This window comes from Hyla sarda, unplaced genomic scaffold (assembly GCF_029499605.1).
Source record: "Hyla sarda isolate aHylSar1 unplaced genomic scaffold, aHylSar1.hap1 scaffold_440, whole genome shotgun sequence".
Taxonomy (NCBI): Eukaryota; Metazoa; Chordata; class Amphibia; order Anura; family Hylidae; genus Hyla; species Hyla sarda.
In genome coordinates this window covers 15,849-38,897 of record NW_026610454.1, presented here as the reverse complement: position 1 = coordinate 38,897, position 23,049 = coordinate 15,849, and the positions used below count along the sequence as shown (strand labels likewise).

Below are 23,049 nucleotides of genomic sequence, written 5' to 3'. Positions count from 1 at the left end.
ACTCAAATGATCCAATTAAGGAGGCCATTTAGTCAGCAGCAGCAGAAGTCCTGTGCCTGGACGCTCCAACAGCGGCCAGACACAAGCAGAAGCAGAAGCAGCAGAAGCAGCAGCAGCACCACCTTTTGTTTTTTGGCTGCAGCAGCAGCAAGGCCCACAGGGCTGGCTAGCTGGCTAGCCAGCAAGCAGGTAGCAATGAAAGTAGGAATCTTTCTTTTTAACCCTGTAAGGGGGTGGTGCACTGTACCCGAAGATACTGCCATATCGGGTCAATGCATAGGGCGACGGAAGCAAGCTTCGAAATCGGCCCCCGTTCTCAAAAATCCATTTAATATATGGTCCCCAGATAGGGGACGTATCAGATATTAAACTGATAAGAACAGATACTACACTTGATCTTAGCCAAAAGGCCGAGAAGCGATAACCGTGAAAGGGGCGGGCCCAACAAGGTGCCCTTCATGGGCACTATCACTGCTTGCTGTCAGGGAGGCTGCCAGACAATTTTCCATGCACACTCTGGGCTGGGGGGCAGTCAACCACCAGTACACACAGCAGAACCTAAACCCATACCATTATTGCTAAGCAGCAAGACAGGGGCCCATTGCACTCCCACGGGGCCTTTTTAAATGCAATCCATAACCCGGATTTGCCAGGAACCCTTCTTACTCCTCCTACTTGCATGTGACACTGGGCTTAGGATCTGCATAGGAAACACACACAAGCACACACCTACCTTTGTTGCCTGCAGATGCCTCCTTGGCTGTCCCCAAACGGTATCAAACCAACACCCACGGGAAGCTGTAAGCATAGAGGACATGCCTGCACCCCATTGGACTTACCTGTGTGGGTTAAACCCGGGTTATTTGACAACCTATGGCGGTGATGGTTCTGCTCAGGCAGAGCAGTGCTGATGCTCCTCATAAAGCTGTCGCTGCTGTGAAGGTTCTAGGTGACATCACAAATCCCTATGGTTACATACACAACAAAGCTGGGTTGTTGTTGTTTACAGTCTGCAAGGCCTGTGGAAGTGAGTGACATCATAGCACTGTAGTTCTGAGGGTTCTAGATGGATGCAACAATCTCCTGTTGCTTCTATGAAGGCCATAATAGACGACATCACCAAACAGCTCCATAGTCACATACACAGCAAAGGAGAGATGTTGTTTACACCTAGTGATGTCAGTGGTATTGAGTGACATCACAGCACAGTGCTAAGGCTCCTGGGCCTGGACACAGCAGCGGCTGCAATATCTCAACGGAGAATACGTTTATATATATGTGTGTGTGTGCGCGTATATATATATATATATATATATATATATATATATATATATATATATTTCTCCGCCGAAATCACTTTTAAACCCATTTCCACCTTTTTTTCCCTTCTCTTCCTCTTACTTTTTTTTCACGTTTTTTTACGTTTTTCTCCTTTTCGCCTCTTTTCTGGGCGTATTATTCTTCTTTTTCTTCTTTTTTTTCGTCTAATGCATACCCCATCAGTGCAGCAATGCTTATTCAATACCGCCAGCAGATGGAGACACTGGGGGATAATTTTCTAAGGATTTATACTGATTTTTCCTGTCTGAATTTGTCGCACAGAAAGTTGCAGGCCAAATATGTGTGACATTTCTGCGACTTTAGCTTCTAGAGCATTTTTACAACATTATACATAGGTGCTGAATACATAAAAAGCGACTGTTCAGCGACAGACAAGTCGCATCGGCTGAAAGTAGGCCAGAATGTCAGTCCATGTTGGAGCAGGTTTAGATACAGTCTAAAGTATAGATCTCAAAGTCTGTGCACAGAATTTAGCAAGGGCCTCGCACCTTCTGATGCATCAGGTAGGTGCACAATAGCATAGCCTAACCCTCTGTACTTTGGTCTATATTGATGCGGGACATAGACAGCCAGCTGATGACCAATCCATTAGTGCAATGGATGGCTGGAAGCATTTGTCTTTGCCTTTGCAATACCACAGAAGCAATGCATGGTCAATGTACAGCAATGACACACCTGTGTGAACAGCCAGGAGACCCCCCCCCCCCCATGTTATGTTACATAGTTACATAGTTAGTACGGTCGAAAAAAGACATATGTCCATCAAGTTCAACCAGGGAATTAAGGGGTAGGGGTGTGGCGCGATATTGGGGAAGGGATGAGATTTTATATTTCTTTATAAGCATTAATCTTATTTTGTCAATTAGGAACATTCAGCACCCACCCGCTATCAAGGCAGCTGCCTATCATGTCATGCCCTACCTGCACAGGTGTGCTGGCTACTCAAATGATCCAATTAAGGAGGCCATTTAGTCAGCAGCAGCAGAAGTCCTGTGCCTGGACGCTCCAACAGCGGCCAGACACAAGCAGAAGCAGAAGCAGCAGAAGCAGCAGAAGCAGCAGCAGCACCACCTTTTGTTTTTTGGCTGCAGCAGCAGCAAGGCCCACAGGGCTGGCTAGCTGGCTAGCCAGCAAGCAGGTAGCAATGAAAGTAGGAATCTTTCTTTTTAACCCTGTAAGGGGGTGGTGCACTGTACCCGAAGATACTGCCATATCGGGTCAATGCATAGGGCGACGGAAGCAAGCTTCGAAATCGGCCCCCGTTCTCAAAAATCCATTTAATATATGGTCCCCAGATAGGGGACGTATCAGATATTAAACTGATAAGAACAGATTTTTTTTTTTTTTTTTTTTTTTCTTTTTCCTCAGTTACAGACTATTGTTTGGACGATCATCAGGTCACCTACCAAGACTCGTCACTTAAAACAATATCTGAAAAAACATCATACGGAAAAAACTAACTAAGGGAACCGAGTGCCAAGAAAAAGTGACCAAACAACAAAACAAAAAAACATGTCAAAAACAATCACAGAAATTGGTCAAAAACTTACAGCTTTCTCCTTTACGTACTTCTTATAAATTTTTCCATCGTGTATGCATCCAGATTTTCTCCGCTTCTTCTTCACCAATTCTCTTTTTGTCCAGTAGAAAGATAGTAAAAATCCTTCCTAAAAACAATCTTTTCAATTCCCTCGGAGAAATAACAACATTTTTAAAAACAAGCAAATTGCGTGAGTCCCATAAAACCTCTTTAAAAACAGAAAAAAGAATCCAATTAGTACGTGTATCTTCCTTTTTACTAAGATCTTGACCAATAAAAACTTTCTCAAAAGAAAAACTGTTATATCCAGTGAGTTGGATTAAAAACTTCTTTAAAAACATAAAAAAATATTTTGCATAAAAACAGTCCCAATAAAGGTGCACTAAGTCTTCTCTACCTCCACAACCCTCTCTTGGGCATCTGTCACTTATTCTCAAACCTCTTCCATTTAAAAAAGATCGGGTTGGGAGGCAGCCATGAAAGGACATCCAACTAACGTCTTTTTGTCTGTTTGATAGTCCAATAACTTTAAAAAACTTCCAAATCTTCACAGACTGAGCATTAGTGCAGAATGGTACTTCATATAATCTCTCATTTTTCCTTATTTCTTGTTCTATTTTCTTTTTATCAGGTTCACCTAAAGAGCTCAAACCAAATTGATCATTGAAAGACCTGAGGAGCACATAGAAGGTAGGTATCACATGTGCTATGGGTCTCCTCAAATCCCTCTCACACCAGCCCCATTTGGAAAACAACCATCCTGCAAGGTATTTACTCATGTCTGCCGTCCTATTATTGCACTGTATCAATTTAAAAATTAAAAGAAAATAGTGCACCTTTAAAAACAGATCAATGTTTGGAAAGTTATATCCGCCCAAATTCATACTCTTCATCACTTCTTCTCTTCTCATTTTCTCCATCTTAGACCCCCAGAAGAACACAAAAAGCTTCCTTGTGACTCTCCTAGTCCATAACTTCCCTGGAGGAAGCACCATAGCCGTATACAAGAGAAGCGGTAGGATTACAGACTTAATGATAAGAACTTTCCCTTTAAGTGACAAGTTCCTTAACCTCCAGAAGGATAGCTTCTTCTCAATTTTACTGTCCAAAGTCTCATAACTTTTCTTTCCTTTGAGGTCTTTATCAAATATCACTCCTAGCACTTCAATGTCTTCTTTTTCCTTAACACCATCCACTACTATATTCTCTTGGTTCCCAAAACTGCATAATTGGCACTTCCCCCAGTTCACATTCATCCCAGCCACACAACAAAAAATCCTCACATGCAAATTTACTCTGTTGAGATCTGCTTGGGATGTACAAGTAAAAACCACATCATCCATATAACTTAAAACCTTTAACTTACTACCATCACTACCTGGAATAAAAACACCACTCACACATTTATCTTTCTGCACATTCTTCAACAGGCCCTCTATAATGCATATAAACAGAATTGGGGAGAGTGGGCATCCCTGTCTGACTCCAGACAAGACATTAAAAGCAGGCCCCACATGCCCATTTACTAAAATCTGACTTGTCACCCCATGATAAAAACTCATAATAACAGATAATAACTTTTCTGGAATACCTAAGTGTTTTAAAGCAATGAACATAAAATCATGTGCAACCTTATCATAAGCCTTTTCGAAATCTATGGACTCAACAAACAGTGCATTCTTGTTAAAGTTACTGTAATAAATAGAGTCTCTTAAAAGCAATAAATTATCTGTTATTTTTCTTTTCGGTACTGCACAAACTTGGTATTCTCCCACAAGGTGGTCCACTACATCACTCAGTCTATTAGCCACAATCTTAGCAATTATCTTGTAGTCACAATTTAATAAAGTTATAGGTCTCCAATTTTTAAGATCTCTGCCATCACCTTTTTTATGAATTAATGTTATGACCCCTTTCTTCATAGATTCAGCTAAAACACCTGAGTTAAAAACATATTGCACCACCCGTGTAAACTCTTTACTTAAAATATTCCAGAACGCGGAATAAAACTCAGCGGGGAGACCATCACAGCCTGGTGTCTTCCCTTTGGCCATCTTATCCAGGGCCTGCTTGATCTCCCCTTCACTAACATCATCAATTAAAAAATCTACTTTTTCAACAGGAACATTATTCTCCAAAATATTACAATAATCATTCATCTCCGTCTCACTGGCTCTGCTCTTATTACTAAAGAGTGTCTCATAAAATCTGCCAATCTCCTTCACCATCTCCTCTCCAAAAACTTCCCCCGTAGGGGTAAAAACAGATTTAAAAACACCTTTAGCATTAAAACATTTTTTAAAGAAATACCGTGTACACTGCTCATTTTCTTCTAGGTGCTGCACTTTAGACTTATATACAATATTCCTTCCCTTTTCCAACAACCTTTTTTTCATCTCCCCCTTCACCTTAACAATCTCATCCTCCACCTCCACACCAACACGTTTAAACTTATAGAGAGTCTCTAACCGGGATACAAGCCTTTCATCACTCCTCCTCTTCTCTTGTGCTCTCTTTATGCAAAACATCTTAAAGAAATTAGAAAACTCTCCTTTAGCCCATTCCCACCACACTAAGACATTACTAAAATCAGGTTGTTTAGAAACACAGGATAAAAACACATGATTAAAACCAGCCATTACTTCCTCATCTTCCAATAGACTTACATTTAATTTCCAGAGCCCCCTCCCAAAATGAAGGGACTCTGTGACACTTATCTCAGCCGACACCATCTTGTGGTCTGAGAAAGTTGACATCATTTGATTGCACCGGACCACCTTAATCCCATCAGAGACCAGGATGTAATCGATCCGGGATTTACAGCGGCCACTATCTGATATGTACGTATATCTTTCATCAGTGCTAACCATCAGTCCAACATCAGTAAAATGCAAGTCTTGAATAATTTGATTTAAAACATTGGAAGTAATATCAGTTCTAACCTCAGCAGAGCTCTCACGATCATTGACGGATCTAATGCAGTTAAAATCGCCAACAATAATAGTATCTTCACGACCAGGGATAAAAAACTTAAGGGACTCTAAAAAAGACAAACGTGCTTGTTTTTCTGCTGGAGCATACACATTAAAAATTCTCATCCTCTGGCCCAAAACCTCAAAAATTAAAACCATACACCGACCAGGTACTAAAATTTGGCAATTTAAAACTTTAATGTCCCTGTTTCGCAATAAAATCCCCACACCTTCATTTTTGTTTTCTGCACATGTGGACCAGAAGGACTGCCCACACTTCCACTCATTTGCATAAGGTGCTGACTTTATTGCACACTCCTGTAAACATATCACATCACTTCTAACATTCTCAAGAATATCAAAAATTGCAGCTCTCCTAATTTCAGACTCAATACTTCTTACATTAATAGTTGTTACAACCAAAGTCATAATAACTAGGAAAAGAAAACCAAATGCTTTAAAATCCATCTTAACTTAGAAATTAACATTTTGGCCTTCAACTTTCCTATGTAAACTAGCAAAACAATCAGGCGACCCTATGTTAGAGTCCCTGTCTATTTCATTATCACTACCAAGAACAAGGGCTTCCTGATCCTCAGACCAGCTCCCTGTCTTACACCTTTTATTCACAACCTGCACATCCTCATCTTCCTCCTCCTCTTCTTCCTTACTGCGAGAAACTCTCTGACCAGGTGTTAGAGATCTCTGAGATGACCCAACAACTTCCATTCCCTCCTCCTCCCCCACAATTGGGTTTGGACATTCAATATCATCCATAGCCTCTTCACTAGAAAGAACATCACCATACACTGTCTCAATTTTCTCCACCACTTTCACTTTTTTTGCTTTTTTCTTTTTCACCAAGGTAAATTCACCTCCCACACCTGTCTCCTCACCAGTCACAGCAGTGGAAACACCCTCCTCCCCTGACCTCTCCTGAGTACTAATGTGCTCCACTATCACAGAACTTTCCTCAGCCACCTGTGCCACATTAACACTCACACTCACACTCTCACCAACTCCAGGAACAAACCTCCCTCCCCCTTTTTCTCTTTGTTCTCCTCTATTCCCAGCTGCATCAGCATAACTTCTCTTCTTTTTATACCACATATCACAGCCTCTTGCCAAATGTTCCTCACTTTTTCTTTTTTTTTAAGCCGAGGAACGTGCTTTCGATTCACCCAAAGTGCAAGAAAAAGTGCAAACGTGTTACACTAAAAAAACGTGCACAAAGGATGCGGTCTATCGCAAGCCCTTCTCCGATAGGAGAGAGGCCCCCCAACAAACCTTACCCTTCGCCTCCGGACCAAAAGGTACCTGCGAGGTTCCAGGTTCGATGTCCCTTTTCGCCGAAGCTACTAGGGGACCACAAATGCTCCCGGCATCCCCCTTGGCGTTAGCCAAGGTATCTGCCCGCAGAGCCGATTACGGTAGGTACCCTGCCAAAGCAGGAGTACCCGGGGTGTTTGCAGGGAGGTGCGGAACCTAATGGCCACACACACCTCCCCTAGACCGCCAGGAGGGACACCCAGAAGGGCTACCGCATCCTGACCAATCCTGTGAACACACAACACACAAAAAGTGACACAGTGAGACAAAAAAAGAAATAAATAAGTGAATGTGTGCAGATATACTGCCCGGACATCCGGCCGGATCTATAAAAATTTCTCTGATCCTAGCCAGAAGGCCGGGAATCAAGAGGTGAGTGCCACAAGGTGAAGAGATTATGGTGCCCGTGCTTCAACTCAGTGAGCCTATCCTCCCAGTGAGTTTCGGCACCTCGGGGTCACCACTCCCCGAGGCACAAAAGTACCTCGGCTCTAGACCCTCTCAGCCTCATGGCGAGACCCGGAGGGAACAGGTCACATCGGGGCAGCCGTCGAGCTGATTCCTCAGAACCAGCCCCGGAAAGCCCTGGTACACCTGCATCCTCCATGCAGCACCCATCCCCACCAGCATGAAAACTGATAAGAACAGATACTACACTTGATCTTAGCCAAAAGGCCGAGAAGCGATAACCGTGAAAGGGGCGGGCCCAACAAGGTGCCCTTCATGGGCACTATCACTGCTTGCTGTCAGGGAGGCTGCCAGACAATTTCCCATGCACACTCTGGGCTGGGGGGCAGTCAACCACCAGTACACACAGCAGAACCTAAACCCATACCATTATTGCTAAGCAGCAAGACAGGGGCCCATTGCACTCCCACGGGGCCTTTTTAAATGCAATCCATAACCCGGATTTGCCAGGAACCCTTCTTACTCCTCCTACTTGCATGTGACACTGGGCTTAGGATCTGCATAGGAAACACACACACAAGCACACACCTACCTTTGTTGTCTGCAGATGCCTCCTTGGCTGTCCCCAAACGGTATCAAACCAACACCCACGGGAAGCTGTAAGCATAGAGGACATGCCTGCACCCCATTGGACTTACCTGTGTGGGTTAAACCCGGGTTATTTGACAACCTATGGCGGTGATGGTTCTGCTCAGGCAGAGCAGTGCTGATGCTCCTCATAAAGCTGTCGCTGCTGTGAAGGTTCTAGGTGACATCACAAATCCCTATGGTTACATACACAACAAAGCTGGGTTGTTGTTGTTTACACTCTGCAAGGCCTGTGGAAGTGAGTGACATCATAGCACTGTAGTTCTGAGGGTTCTAGATGGATGCAACAATCTCCTGTTGCTTCTATGAAGGCCATAATAGACGACATCACCAAACAGCTCCATAGTCACATACACAGCAAAGGAGAGATGTTGTTTACACCTAGTGATGTCAGTGGTATTGAGTGACATCACAGCACAGTGCTAAGGCTCCTGGGCCTGGACACAGCAGCGGCTGCAATATCTCAACGGAGAATACGTTTATATATATGTGTGTGTGTGCGCGTATATATATATATATATATATATATATATATATATATATATATTCTCCGCCGAAATCACTTTTAAACCCATTTCCACCTTTTTTTCCCTTCTCTTCCTCTTACTTTTTTTTCACGTTTTTTTACGTTTTTCTCCTTTTCGCCTCTTTTCTGGGCGTATTATTCTTCTTTTTCTTCTTTTTTTTCGTCTAATGCATACCCCATCAGTGCAGCAATGCTTATTCAATACCGCCAGCAGATGGAGACACTGGGGGATAATTTTCTAAGGATTTATACTGATTTTTCCTGTCTGAATTTGTCGCACAGAAAGTTGCAGGCCAAATATGTGTGACATTTCTGCGACTTTAGCTTCTAGAGCATTTTTACAACATTATACATAGGTGCTGAATACATAAAAAGCGACTGTTCAGCGACAGACAAGTCGCATCGGCTGAAAGTAGGCCAGAATGTCAGTCCATGTTGGAGCAGGTTTAGATACAGTCTAAAGTATAGATCTCAAAGTCTGTGCACAGAATTTAGCAAGGGCCTCGCACCTTCTGATGCATCAGGTAGGTGCACAATAGCATAGCCTAACCCTCTGTACTTTGGTCTATATTGATGCGGGACATAGACAGCCAGCTGATGACCAATCCATTAGTGCAATGGATGGCTGGAAGCATTTGTCTTTGCCTTTGCAATACCACAGAAGCAATGCATGGTCAATGTACAGCAATGACACACCTGTGTGAACAGCCAGGAGACCCCCCCCCCCCATGTTATGTTACATAGTTACATAGTTAGTACGGTCGAAAAAAGACATATGTCCATCAAGTTCAACCAGGGAATTAAGGGGTAGGGGTGTGGCACGATATTGGGGAAGGGATGAGATTTTATATTTCTTCATAAGCATTAATCTTATTTTGTCAATTAGGAACATTCAGCACCCACCCGCTATCAAGGCAGCTGCCTATCATGTCATGCCCTTCCTGCACAGGTGTGCTGGCTACTCAAATGATCCAATTAAGGAGGCCATTTAGTCAGCAGCAGCAGAAGTCCTGTGCCTGGACGCTCCAACAGCGGCCAGACACAAGCAGAAGCAGAAGCAGCAGAAGCAGCAGCAGCACCACCTTTTGTTTTTTGGCTGCAGCAGCAGCAAGGCCCACAGGGCTGGCTAGCTGGCTAGCCAGCAAGCAGGTAGCAATGAAAGTAGGAATCTTTCTTTTTAACCCTGTAAGGGGGTGGTGCACTGTACCCGAAGATACTGCCATATCGGGTCAATGCATAGGGCGACGGAAGCAAGCTTCGAAATCGGCCCCCGTTCTCAAAAATCCATTTAATATATGGTCCCCAGATAGGGGACGTATCAGATATTAAACTGATAAGAACAGATACTACACTTGATCTTAGCCAAAAGGCCGAGAAGCGATAACCGTGAAAGGGGCGGGCCCAACAAGGTGCCCTTCATGGGCACTATCACTGCTTGCTGTCAGGGAGGCTGCCAGACAATTTTCCATGCACACTCTGGGCTGGGGGGCAGTCAACCACCAGTACACACAGCAGAACCTAAACCCATACCATTATTGCTAAGCAGCAAGACAGGGGCCCATTGCACTCCCACGGGGCCTTTTTAAATGCAATCCATAACCCGGATTTGCCAGGAACCCTTCTTACTCCTCCTACTTGCATGTGACACTGGGCTTAGGATCTGCATAGGAAACACACACACAAGCACACACCTACCTTTGTTGCCTGCAGATGCCTCCTTGGCTGTCCCCAAACGGTATCAAACCAACACCCACGGGAAGCTGTAAGCATAGAGGACATGCCTGCACCCCATTGGACTTACCTGTGTGGGTTAAACCCGGGTTATTTGACAACCTATGGCGGTGATGGTTCTGCTCAGGCAGAGCAGTGCTGATGCTCCTCATAAAGCTGTCGCTGCTGTGAAGGTTCTAGGTGACATCACAAATCCCTATGGTTACATACACAACAAAGCTGGGTTGTTGTTGTTTACACTCTGCAAGGCCTGTGGAAGTGAGTGACATCATAGCACTGTAGTTCTGAGGGTTCTAGATGGATGCAACAATCTCCTGTTGCTTCTATGAAGGCCATAATAGACGACATCACCAAACAGCTCCATAGTCACATACACAGCAAAGGAGAGATGTTGTTTACACCTAGTGATGTCAGTGGTATTGAGTGACATCACAGCACAGTGCTAAGGCTCCTGGGCCTGGACACAGCAGCGGCTGCAATATCTCAACGGAGAATACGTTTATATATATGTGTGTGTGTGCGCGTATATATATATATATATATATATATATATATATTTCTCCGCCGAAATCACTTTTAAACCCATTTCCACCTTTTTTTCCCTTCTCTTCCTCTTACTTTTTTTTCACGTTTTTTTACGTTTTTCTCCTTTTCGCCTCTTTTCTGGGCGTATTATTCTTCTTTTTCTTCTTTTTTTTCGTCTAATGCATACCCCATCAGTGCAGCAATGCTTATTCAATACCGCCAGCAGATGGAGACACTGGGGGATAATTTTCTAAGGATTTATACTGATTTTTCCTGTCTGAATTTGTCGCACAGAAAGTTGCAGGCCAAATATGTGTGACATTTCTGCGACTTTAGCTTCTAGAGCATTTTTACAACATTATACATAGGTGCTGAATACATAAAAAGCGACTGTTCAGCGACAGACAAGTCGCATCGGCTGAAAGTAGGCCAGAATGTCAGTCCATGTTGGAGCAGGTTTAGATACAGTCTAAAGTATAGATCTCAAAGTCTGTGCACAGAATTTAGCAAGGGCCTCGCACCTTCTGATGCATCAGGTAGGTGCACAATAGCATAGCCTAACCCTCTGTACTTTGGTCTATATTGATGCGGGACATAGACAGCCAGCTGATGACCAATCCATTAGTGCAATGGATGGCTGGAAGCATTTGTCTTTGCCTTTGCAATACCACAGAAGCAATGCATGGTCAATGTACAGCAATGACACACCTGTGTGAACAGCCAGGAGACCCCCCCCCCCATGTTATGTTACATAGTTACATAGTTAGTACGGTCGAAAAAAGACATATGTCCATCAAGTTCAACCAGGGAATTAAGGGGTAGGGGTGTGGCGCGATATTGGGGAAGGGATGAGATTTTATATTTCTTCATAAGCATTAATCTTATTTTGTCAATTAGGAACATTCAGCACCCACCCGCTATCAAGGCAGCTGCCTATCATGTCATGCCCTACCTGCACAGGTGTGCTGGCTACTCAAATGATCCAATTAAGGAGGCCATTTAGTCAGCAGCAGCAGAAGTCCTGTGCCTGGACGCTCCAACAGCGGCCAGACACAAGCAGAAGCAGAAGCAGCAGAAGCAGCAGCAGCACCACCTTTTGTTTTTTGGCTGCTGCAGCAGCAGCAAGGCCCACAGGGCTGGCTAGCTGGCTAGCCAGCAAGCAGGTAGCAATGAAAGTAGGAATCTTTCTTTTTAACCCTGTAAGGGGGTGGTGCACTGTACCCGAAGATACTGCCATATCGGGTCAATGCATAGGGCGACGGAAGCAAGCTTCGAAATCGGCCCCCGTTCTCAAAAATCCATTTAATATATGGTCCCCAGATAGGGGACGTATCAGATATTAAACTGATAAGAACAGATACTACACTTGATCTTAGCCAAAAGGCCGAGAAGCGATAACCGTGAAAGGGGCGGGCCCAACAAGGTGCCCTTCATGGGCACTATCACTGCTTGCTGTCAGGGAGGCTGCCAGACAATTTTCCATGCACACTCTGGGCTGGGGGGCAGTCAACCACCAGTACACACAGCAGAACCTAAACCCATACCATTATTGCTAAGCAGCAAGACAGGGGCCCATTGCACTCCCACGGGGCCTTTTTAAATGCAATCCATAACCCGGATTTGCCAGGAACCCTTCTTACTCCTCCTACTTGCATGTGACACTGGGCTTAGGATCTGCATAGGAAACACACACACAAGCACACACCTACCTTTGTTGCCTGCAGATGCCTCCTTGGCTGTCCCCAAACGGTATCAAACCAACACCCACGGGAAGCTGTAAGCATAGAGGACATGCCTGCACCCCATTGGACTTACCTGTGTGGGTTAAACCCGGGTTATTTGACAACCTATGGCGGTGATGGTTCTGCTCAGGCAGAGCAGTGCTGATGCTCCTCATAAAGCTGTCGCTGCTGTGAAGGTTCTAGGTGACATCACAAATCCCTATGGTTACATACACAACAAAGCTGGGTTGTTGTTGTTTACACTCTGCAAGGCCTGTGGAAGTGAGTGACATCATAGCACTGTAGTTCTGAGGGTTCTAGATGGATGCAACAATCTCCTGTTGCTTCTATGAAGGCCATAATAGACGACATCACCAAACAGCTCCATAGTCACATACACAGCAAAGGAGAGATGTTGTTTACACCTAGTGATGTCAGTGGTATTGAGTGACATCACAGCACAGTGCTAAGGCTCCTGGGCCTGGACACAGCAGCGGCTGCAATATCTCAACGGAGAATACGTTTATATATATGTGTGTGTGTGCGCGTATATATATATATATATATATATATATATATATATTTCTCCGCCGAAATCACTTTTAAACCCATTTCCACCTTTTTTCCCTTCTCTTCCTCTTACTTTTTTTTCACGTTTTTTTACGTTTTTCTCCTTTTCGCCTCTTTTCTGGGCGTATTATTCTTCTTTTTCTTCTTTTTTTTCGTCTAATGCATACCCCATCAGTGCAGCAATGCTTATTCAATACCGCCAGCAGATGGAGACACTGGGGGATAATTTTCTAAGGATTTATACAGATTTTTCCTGTCTGAATTTGTCGCACAGAAAGTTGCAGGCCAAATATGTGTGACATTTCTGCGACTTTAGCTTCTAGAGCATTTTTACAACATTATACATAGGTGCTGAATACATAAAAAGCGACTGTTCAGCGACAGACAAGTCGCATCGGCTGAAAGTAGGCCAGAATGTCAGTCCATGTTGGAGCAGGTTTAGATACAGTCTAAAGTATAGATCTCAAAGTCTGTGCACAGAATTTAGCAAGGGCCTCGCACCTTCTGATGCATCAGGTAGGTGCACAATAGCATAGCCTAACCCTCTGTACTTTGGTCTATATTGATGCGGGACATAGACAGCCAGCTGATGACCAATCCATTAGTGCAATGGATGGCTGGAAGCATTTGTCTTTGCCTTTGCAATACCACAGAAGCAATGCATGGTCAATGTACAGCAATGACACACCTGTGTGAACAGCCAGGAGACCCCCCCCATGTTATGTTACATAGTTACATAGTTAGTACGGTCGAAAAAAGACATATGTCCATCAAGTTCAACCAGGGAATTAAGGGGTAGGGGTGTGGCGCGATATTGGGGAAGGGATGAGATTTTATATTTCTTCATAAGCATTAATCTTATTTTGTCAATTAGGAACATTCAGCACCCACCCGCTATCAAGGCAGCTGCCTATCATGTCATGCCCTACCTGCACAGGTGTGCTGGCTACTCAAATGATCCAATTAAGGAGGCCATTTAGTCAGCAGCAGCAGAAGTCCTGTGCCTGGACGCTCCAACAGCGGCCAGACACAAGCAGAAGCAGAAGCAGCAGAAGCAGCAGCAGCACCACCTTTTGTTTTTTGGCTGCAGCAGCAGCAAGGCCCACAGGGCTGGCTAGCTGGCTAGCCAGCAAGCAGGTAGCAATGAAAGTAGGAATCTTTCTTTTTAACCCTGTAAGGGGGTGGTGCACTGTACCCGAAGATACTGCCATATCGGGTCAATGCATAGGGCGACGGAAGCAAGCTTCGAAATCGGCCCCCGTTCTCAAAAATCCATTTAATATATGGTCCCCAGATAGGGGACGTATCAGATATTAAACTGATAAGAACAGATACTACACTTGATCTTAGCCAAAAGGCCGAGAAGCGATAACCGTGAAAGGGGCGGGCCCAACAAGGTGCCCTTCATGGGCACTATCACTGCTTGCTGTCAGGGAGGCTGCCAGACAATTTTCCATGCACACTCTGGGCTGGGGGGCAGTCAACCACCAGTACACACAGCAGAACCTAAACCCATACCATTATTGCTAAGCAGCAAGACAGGGGCCCATTGCACTCCCACGGGGCCTTTTTAAATGCAATCCATAACCCGGATTTGCCAGGAACCCTTCTTACTCCTCCTACTTGCATGTGACACTGGGCTTAGGATCTGCATAGGAAACACACACACAAGCACACACCTACCTTTGTTGCCTGCAGATGCCTCCTTGGCTGTCCCCAAACGGTATCAAACCAACACCCACGGGAAGCTGTAAGCATAGAGGACATGCCTGCACCCCATTGGACTTACCTGTGTGGGTTAAACCCTGGTTATTTGACAACCTATGGCGGTGATGGTTCTGCTCAGGCAGAGCAGTGCTGATGCTCCTCATAAAGCTGTCGCTGCTGTGAAGGTTCTAGGTGACATCACAAATCCCTATGGTTACATACACAACAAAGCTGGGTTGTTGTTGTTTACACTCTGCAAGGCCTGTGGAAGTGAGTGACATCATAGCACTGTAGTTCTGAGGGTTCTAGATGGATGCAACAATCTCCTGTTGCTTCTATGAAGGCCATAATAGACGACATCACCAAACAGCTCCATAGTCACATACACAGCAAAGGAGAGATGTTGTTTACACCTAGTGATGTCAGTGGTATTGAGTGACATCACAGCACAGTGCTAAGGCTCCTGGGCCTGGACACAGCAGCGGCTGCAATATCTCAACGGAGAATACGTTTATATATATGTGTGTGTGTGCGCGTATATATATATATATATATATATATATATATATATATATATATATTTCTCCGCCGAAATCACTTTTAAACCCATTTCCACCTTTTTTTCCCTTCTCTTCCTCTTACTTTTTTTTCACGTTTTTTTACGTTTTTCTCCTTTTCGCCTCTTTTCTGGGCGTATTATTCTTCTTTTTCTTCTTTTTTTTCGTCTAATGCATACCCCATCAGTGCAGCAATGCTTATTCAATACCGCCAGCAGATGGAGACACTGGGGGATAATTTTCTAAGGATTTATACTGATTTTTCATGTCTGAATTTGTCGCACAGAAAGTTGCAGGCCAAATATGTGTGACATTTCTGCGACTTTAGCTTCTAGAGCATTTTTACAACATTATACATAGGTGCTGAATACATAAAAAGCGACTGTTCAGCGACAGACAAGTCGCATCGGCTGAAAGTAGGCCAGAATGTCAGTCCATGTTGGAGCAGGTTTAGATACAGTCTAAAGTATAGATCTCAAAGTCTGTGCACAGAATTTAGCAAGGGCCTCGCACCTTCTGATGCATCAGGTAGGTGCACAATAGCATAGCCTAACCCTCTGTACTTTGGTCTATATTGATGCGGGACATAGACAGCCAGCTGATGACCAATCCATTAGTGCAATGGATGGCTGGAAGCATTTGTCTTTGCCTTTGCAATACCACAGAAGCAATGCATGGTCAATGTACAGCAATGACACACCTGTGTGAACAGCCAGGAGACCCCCCCCCCCCCCCCCCCCCATGTTATGTTACATAGTTACATAGTTAGTACGGTCGAAAAAAGACATATGTCCATCAAGTTCAACCAGGGAATTAAGGGGTAGGGGTGTGGCGCGATATTGGGGAAGGGATGAGATTTTATATTTCTTCATAAGCATTAATCTTATTTTGTCAATTAGGAACATTCAGCACCCACCCGCTATCAAGGCAGCTGCCTATCATGTCATGCCCTACCTGCACAGGTGTGCTGGCTACTCAAATGATCCAATTAAGGAGGCCATTTAGTCAGAAGCAGCAGAAGTCCTGTGCCTGGACGCTCCAACAGCGGCCAGACACAAGCAGAAGCAGAAGCAGCAGAAGCAGCAGCAGCACCACCTTTTGTTTTTTGGCTGCAGCAGCAGCAAGGCCCACAGGGCTGGCTAGCTGGCTAGCCAGCAAGCAGGTAGCAATGAAAGTAGGAATCTTTCTTTTTAACCCTGTAAGGGGGTGGTGCACTGTACCCGAAGATACTGCCATATCGGGTCAATGCATAGGGCGACGGAAGCAAGCTTCGAAATCGGCCCCCGTTCTCAAAAATCCATTTAATATATGGTCCCCAGATAGGGGACGTATCAGATATTAAACTGATAAGAACAGATACTACACTTGATCTTAGCCAAAAGGCCGAGAAGCGATAACCGTGAAAGGGGCGGGCCCAACAAGGTGCCCTTCATGGGCACTATCACTGCTTGCTGTCAGGGAGGCTGCCAGACAATTTTCCATGCACACTCTGGGCTGGGGGGCAGTCAACCACCAGTACACACAGCAGAACCTAAACCCATACCATTATTGCTAAGCAGCAAGACAGGGGCCCATTGCACTCCCACGGGGCCTTTTTAAATGCAATCCATAACCCGGATTTGCCAGGAACCCTTCTTACTCCTCCTACTTGCATGTGACACTGGGCTTAGGATCTGCATAGGAAACACACACACAAGCACACACCTACCTTTGTTGCCTGCAGATGCCTCCTTGGCTGTCCCCAAACGGTATCAAACCAACACCCACGGGAAGCTGTAAGCATAGAGGACATGCCTGCACCCCATTGGACTTACCTGTGTGGGTTAAACCCGGGTTATTTGACAACCTATGGCGGTGATGGTTCTGCTCAGGCAGAGCAGTGCTGATGCTCCTCATAAAGCTGTCGCTGCTGTGAAGGTTCTAGGTGACATCACAAATCCCTATGGTTACATACACAACAAAGCTGGGTTGTTGTTGTTTACACTCTGCAAGGCCTGTGGAAGTGAGTGACATCATAGCACTGTAGTTCTGAGGGTTCTAGATGGATGCAACAATCTCCTGTTGCTTCTATGAAGGCCATAATAGACGACATCACCAAACAGCTCCATAGTCACATACACAGCAAAGGAGAGATGTTGTTTACACCTAGTGATGTCAGTGGTATTGAGTGACATCACAGCACAGTGCTAAGGCTCCTGGGCCTGGACACAGCAGCGGCTGCAATATCTCAACGGAGAATACGTTTATATATATGTGTGTGTGTGCGCGTATATATATATATATATATATATATATATATATATATATATATATATATATATATATATTTCTCCGCCGAAATCACTTTTAAACCCATTTCCACCTTTTTTTCCCTTCTCTTCCTCTTACTTTTTTTTCACGTTTTTTTACGTTTTTCTCCTTTTCGCCTCTTTTCTGGGCGTATTATTCTTCTTTTTCTTCTTTTTTTTCGTCTAATGCATACCCCATCAGTGCAGCAATGCTTATTCAATACCGCCAGCAGATGGAGACACTGGGGGATAATTTTCTAAGGATTTATACTGATTTTTCCTGTCTGAATTTGTCGCACAGAAAGTTGCAGGCCAAATATGTGTGACATTTCTGCGACTTTAGCTTCTAGAGCATTTTTACAACATTATACATAGGTGCTGAATACATAAAAAGCGACTGTTCAGCGACAGACAAGTCGCATCGGCTGAAAGTAGGCCAGAATGTCAGTCCATGTTGGAGCAGGTTTAGATACAGTCTAAAGTATAGATCTCAAAGTCTGTGCACAGAATTTAGCAAGGGCCTCGCACCTTCTGATGCATCAGGTAGGTGCACAATAGCATAGCCTAACCCTCTGTACTTTGGTCTATATTGATGCGGGACATAGACAGCCAGCTGATGACCAATCCATTAGTGCAATGGATGGCTGGAAGCATTTGTCTTTGCCTTTGCAATACCACAGAAGCAATGCATGGTCAATGTACAGCAATGACACACCTGTGTGAACAGCCAGGAGACCCCCCCCATGTTATGTTACATAGTTACATAGTTAGTACGGTCGAAAAAAGACATATGTCCATCAAGTTCAACCAGGGAATTAAGGGGTAGGGGTGTGGCGCGATATTGGGGAAGGGATGAGATTTTATATTTCTTCATAAGCATTAATCTTATTTTGTCAATTAGGAACATTCAGCACCCACCCGCTATCAAGGCAGCTGCCTATCATGTCATGCCCTACCTGCACAGGTGTGCTGGCTACTCAAATGATCCAATTAAGGAGGCCATTTAGTCAGCAGCAGCAGAAGTCCTGTGCCTGGACGCTCCAACAGCGGCCAGACACAAGCAGAAGCAGAAGCAGCAGAAGCAGCAGAAGCAGCAGCAGCACCACCTTTTGTTTTTTGGCTGCAGCAGCAGCAAGGCCCACAGGGCTGGCTAGCTGGCTAGCCAGCAAGCAGGTAGCAATGAAAGTAGGAATCTTTCTTTTTAACCCTGTAAGGGGGTGGTGCACTGTACCCGAAGATACTGCCATATCGGGTCAATGCATAGGGCGACGGAAGCAAGCTTCGAAATCGGCCCCCGTTCTCAAAAATCCATTTAATATATGGTCCCCAGATAGGGGACGTATCAGATATTAAACTGATAAGAACAGATACTACACTTGATCTTAGCCAAAAGGCCGAGAAGCGATAACCGTGAAAGGGGCGGGCCCAACAAGGTGCCCTTCATGGGCACTATCACTGCTTGCTGTCAGGGAGGCTGCCAGACAATTTTCCATGCACACTCTGGGCTGGGGGGCAGTCAACCACCAGTACACACAGCAGAACCTAAACCCATACCATTATTGCTAAGCAGCAAGACAGGGGCCCATTGCACTCCCACGGGGCCTTTTTAAATGCAATCCATAACCCGGATTTGCCAGGAACCCTTCTTACTCCTCCTACTTGCATGTGACACTGGGCTTAGGATCTGCATAGGAAACACACACACAAGCACACACCTACCTTTGTTGCCTGCAGATGCCTCCTTGGCTGTCCCCAAACGGTATCAAACCAACACCCACGGGAAGCTGTAAGCATAGAGGACATGCCTGCGCCCCATTGGACTTACCTGTGTGGGTTAAACCCGGGTTATTTGACAACCTATGGCGGTGATGGTTCTGCTCAGGCAGAGCAGTGCTGATGCTCCTCATAAAGCTGTCGCTGCTGTGAAGGTTCTAGGTGACATCACAAATCCCTATGGTTACATACACAACAAAGCTGGGTTGTTGTTGTTTACACTCTGCAAGGCCTGTGGAAGTGAGTGACATCATAGCACTGTAGTTCTGAGGGTTCTAGATGGATGCAACAATCTCCTGTTGCTTCTATGAAGGCCATAATAGACGACATCACCAAACAGCTCCATAGTCACATACACAGCAAAGGAGAGATGTTGTTTACACCTAGTGATGTCAGTGGTATTGAGTGACATCACAGCACAGTGCTAAGGCTCCTGGGCCTGGACACAGCAGCGGCTGCAATATCTCAACGGAGAATACGTTTATATATATGTGTGTGTGTGCGCGTATATATATATATATATATATATATATATATATATATATATATTTCTCCGCCGAAATCACTTTTAAACCCATTTCCACCTTTTTTTCCCTTCTCTTCCTCTTACTTTTTTTTCACGTTTTTTTACGTTTTTCTCCTTTTCGCCTCTTTTCTGGGCGTATTATTCTTCTTTTTCTTCTTTTTTTTCGTCTAATGCATACCCCATCAGTGCAGCAATGCTTATTCAATACCGCCAGCAGATGGAGACACTGGGGGATAATTTTCTAAGGATTTATACTGATTTTTCCTGTCTGAATTTGTCGCACAGAAAGTTGCAGGCCAAATATGTGTGACATTTCTGCGACTTTAGCTTCTAGAGCATTTTTACAACATTATACATAGGTGCTGAATACATAAAAAGCGACTGTTCAGCGACAGACAAGTCGCATCGGCTGAAAGTAGGCCAGAATGTCAGTCCATGTTGGAGCAGGTTTAGATACAGTCTAAAGTATAGATCTCAAAGTCTGTGCACAGAATTTAGCAAGGGCCTCGCACCTTCTGATGCATCAGGTAGGTGCACAATAGCATAGCCTAACCCTCTGTACTTTGGTCTATATTGATGCGGGACATAGACAGCCAGCTGATGACCAATCCATTAGTGCAATGGATGGCTGGAAGCATTTGTCTTTGCCTTTGCAATACCACAGAAGCAATGCATGGTCAATGTACAGCAATGACACACCTGTGTGAACAGCCAGGAGACCCCCCCCCCCCATGTTATGTTACATAGTTACATAGTTAGTACGGTCGAAAAAAGACATATGTCCATCAAGTTCAACCAGGGAATTAAGGGGTAGGGGTGTGGCGCGATATTGGGGAAGGGATGAGATTTTATATTTCTTCATAAGCATTAATCTTATTTTGTCAATTAGGAACATTCAGCACCCACCCGCTATCAAGGCAGCTGCCTATCATGTCATGCCCTACCTGCACAGGTGTGCTGGCTACTCAAATGATCCAATTAAGGAGGCCATTTAGTCAGCAGCAGCAGAAGTCCTGTGCCTGGATGCTCCAACAGCGGCCAGACACAAGCAGAAGCAGAAGCAGCAGCAGCACCACCTTTTGTTTTTTGGCTGCAGCAGCAGCAAGGCCCACAGGGCTGGCTAGCTGGCTAGCCAGCAAGCAGGTAGCAATGAAAGTAGGAATCTTTCTTTTTAACCCTGTAAGGGGGTGGTGCACTGTACCCGAAGATACTGCCATATCGGGTCAATGCATAGGGCGACGGAAGCAAGCTTCGAAATCGGCCCCCGTTCTCAAAAATCCATTTAATATATGGTCCCCAGATAGGGGACGTATCAGATATTAAACTGATAAGAACAGATACTACACTTGATCTTAGCCAAAAGGCCGAGAAGCGATAACCGTGAAAGGGGCGGGCCCAACAAGGTGCCCTTCATGGGCACTATCACTGCTTGCTGTCAGGGAGGCTGCCAGACAATTTTCCATGCACACTCTGGGCTGGGGGGCAGTCAACCACCAGTACACACAGCAGAACCTAAACCCATACCATTATTGCTAAGCAGCAAGACAGGGGCCCATTGCACTCCCACGGGGCCTTTTTAAATGCAATCCATAACCCGGATTTGCCAGGAACCCTTCTTACTCCTCCTACTTGCATGTGACACTGGGCTTAGGATCTGCATAGGAAACACACACACAAGCACACACCTACCTTTGTTGCCTGCAGATGCCTCCTTGGCTGTCCCCAAACGGTATCAAACCAACACCCACGGGAAGCTGTAAGCATAGAGGACATGCCTGCACCCCATTGGACTTACCTGTGTGGGTTAAACCCGGGTTATTTGACAACCTATGGCGGTGATGGTTCTGCTCAGGCAGAGCAGTGCTGATGCTCCTCATAAAGCTGTCGCTGCTGTGAAGGTTCTAGGTGACATCACAAATCCCTATGGTTACATACACAACAAAGCTGGGTTGTTGTTGTTTACACTCTGCAAGGCCTGTGGAAGTGAGTGACATCATAGCACTGTAGTTCTGAGGGTTCTAGATGGATGCAACAATCTCCTGTTGCTTCTATGAAGGCCATAATAGACGACATCACCAAACAGCTCCATAGTCACATACACAGCAAAGGAGAGATGTTGTTTACACCTAGTGATGTCAGTGGTATTGAGTGACATCACAGCACAGTGCTAAGGCTCCTGGGCCTGGACACAGCAGCGGCTGCAATATCTCAACGGAGAATATGTTTATATATATGTGTGTGTGTGCGCGTATATATATATATATATATATATTTCTCCGCCGAAATCACTTTTAAACCCATTTCCACCTTTTTTTCCCTTCTCTTCCTCTTACTTTTTTTTCACGTTTTTTTACGTTTTTCTCCTTTTCGCCTCTTTTCTGGGCGTATTATTCTTCTTTTTCTTCTTTTTTTTCGTCTAATGCATACCCCATCAGTGCAGCAATGCTTATTCAATACCGCCAGCAGATGGAGACACTGGGGGATAATTTTCTAAGGATTTATACTGATTTTTCCTGTCTGAATTTGTCGCACAGAAAGTTGCAGGCCAAATATGTGTGACATTTCTGCGACTTTAGCTTCTAGAGCATTTTTACAACATTATACATAGGTGCTGAATACATAAAAAGCGACTGTTCAGCGACAGACAAGTCGCATCGGCTGAAAGTAGGCCAGAATGTCAGTCCATGTTGGAGCAGGTTTAGATACAGTCTAAAGTATAGATCTCAAAGTCTGTGCACAGAATTTAGCAAGGGCCTCGCACCTTCTGATGCATCAGGTAGGTGCACAATAGCATAGCCTAACCCTCTGTACTTTGGTCTATATTGATGCGGGACATAGACAGCCAGCTGATGACCAATCCATTAGTGCAATGGATGGCTGGAAGCAT

At 44.8% G+C, this 23,049-nt stretch overlaps 8 non-coding genes and 1 pseudogene across 8 annotated transcripts; all 9 read right to left on the bottom strand.

Moving 5' to 3' along the window:
• Positions 1-231: 231 nt before the first annotated feature.
• LOC130334720 (U2 spliceosomal RNA) lies at positions 232-422 on the bottom strand. The gene has a single exon (XR_008876476.1). It is a non-coding gene; the product is annotated as a U2 spliceosomal RNA (small nuclear RNA).
• Positions 423-2,521: 2,099 nt separating this feature from the next.
• On the bottom strand, positions 2,522-2,720 carry LOC130334712 (U2 spliceosomal RNA). Its single transcript, XR_008876475.1, has one exon. It is a non-coding gene; the product is annotated as a U2 spliceosomal RNA (small nuclear RNA).
• A 4,989-nt stretch (positions 2,721-7,709) lies between these two features.
• LOC130334715 (U2 spliceosomal RNA) lies at positions 7,710-7,869 on the bottom strand (annotated as a pseudogene).
• A 2,086-nt stretch (positions 7,870-9,955) lies between these two features.
• On the bottom strand, positions 9,956-10,146 carry LOC130334707 (U2 spliceosomal RNA). The gene has a single exon (XR_008876471.1). It is a non-coding gene; the product is annotated as a U2 spliceosomal RNA (small nuclear RNA).
• Positions 10,147-12,225: 2,079 nt separating this feature from the next.
• Positions 12,226-12,416, bottom strand: LOC130334695 (U2 spliceosomal RNA). Its single transcript, XR_008876460.1, has one exon. It is a non-coding gene; the product is annotated as a U2 spliceosomal RNA (small nuclear RNA).
• Positions 12,417-14,490: 2,074 nt separating this feature from the next.
• LOC130334683 (U2 spliceosomal RNA) lies at positions 14,491-14,681 on the bottom strand. The gene has a single exon (XR_008876449.1). It is a non-coding gene; the product is annotated as a U2 spliceosomal RNA (small nuclear RNA).
• Positions 14,682-16,779: 2,098 nt separating this feature from the next.
• LOC130334671 (U2 spliceosomal RNA) lies at positions 16,780-16,970 on the bottom strand. Its single transcript, XR_008876438.1, has one exon. It is a non-coding gene; the product is annotated as a U2 spliceosomal RNA (small nuclear RNA).
• A 2,108-nt stretch (positions 16,971-19,078) lies between these two features.
• LOC130334659 (U2 spliceosomal RNA) lies at positions 19,079-19,269 on the bottom strand. The gene has a single exon (XR_008876427.1). It is a non-coding gene; the product is annotated as a U2 spliceosomal RNA (small nuclear RNA).
• A 2,078-nt stretch (positions 19,270-21,347) lies between these two features.
• LOC130334763 (U2 spliceosomal RNA) lies at positions 21,348-21,538 on the bottom strand. Its single transcript, XR_008876514.1, has one exon. It is a non-coding gene; the product is annotated as a U2 spliceosomal RNA (small nuclear RNA).
• Positions 21,539-23,049: the final 1,511 nt, after the last annotated feature.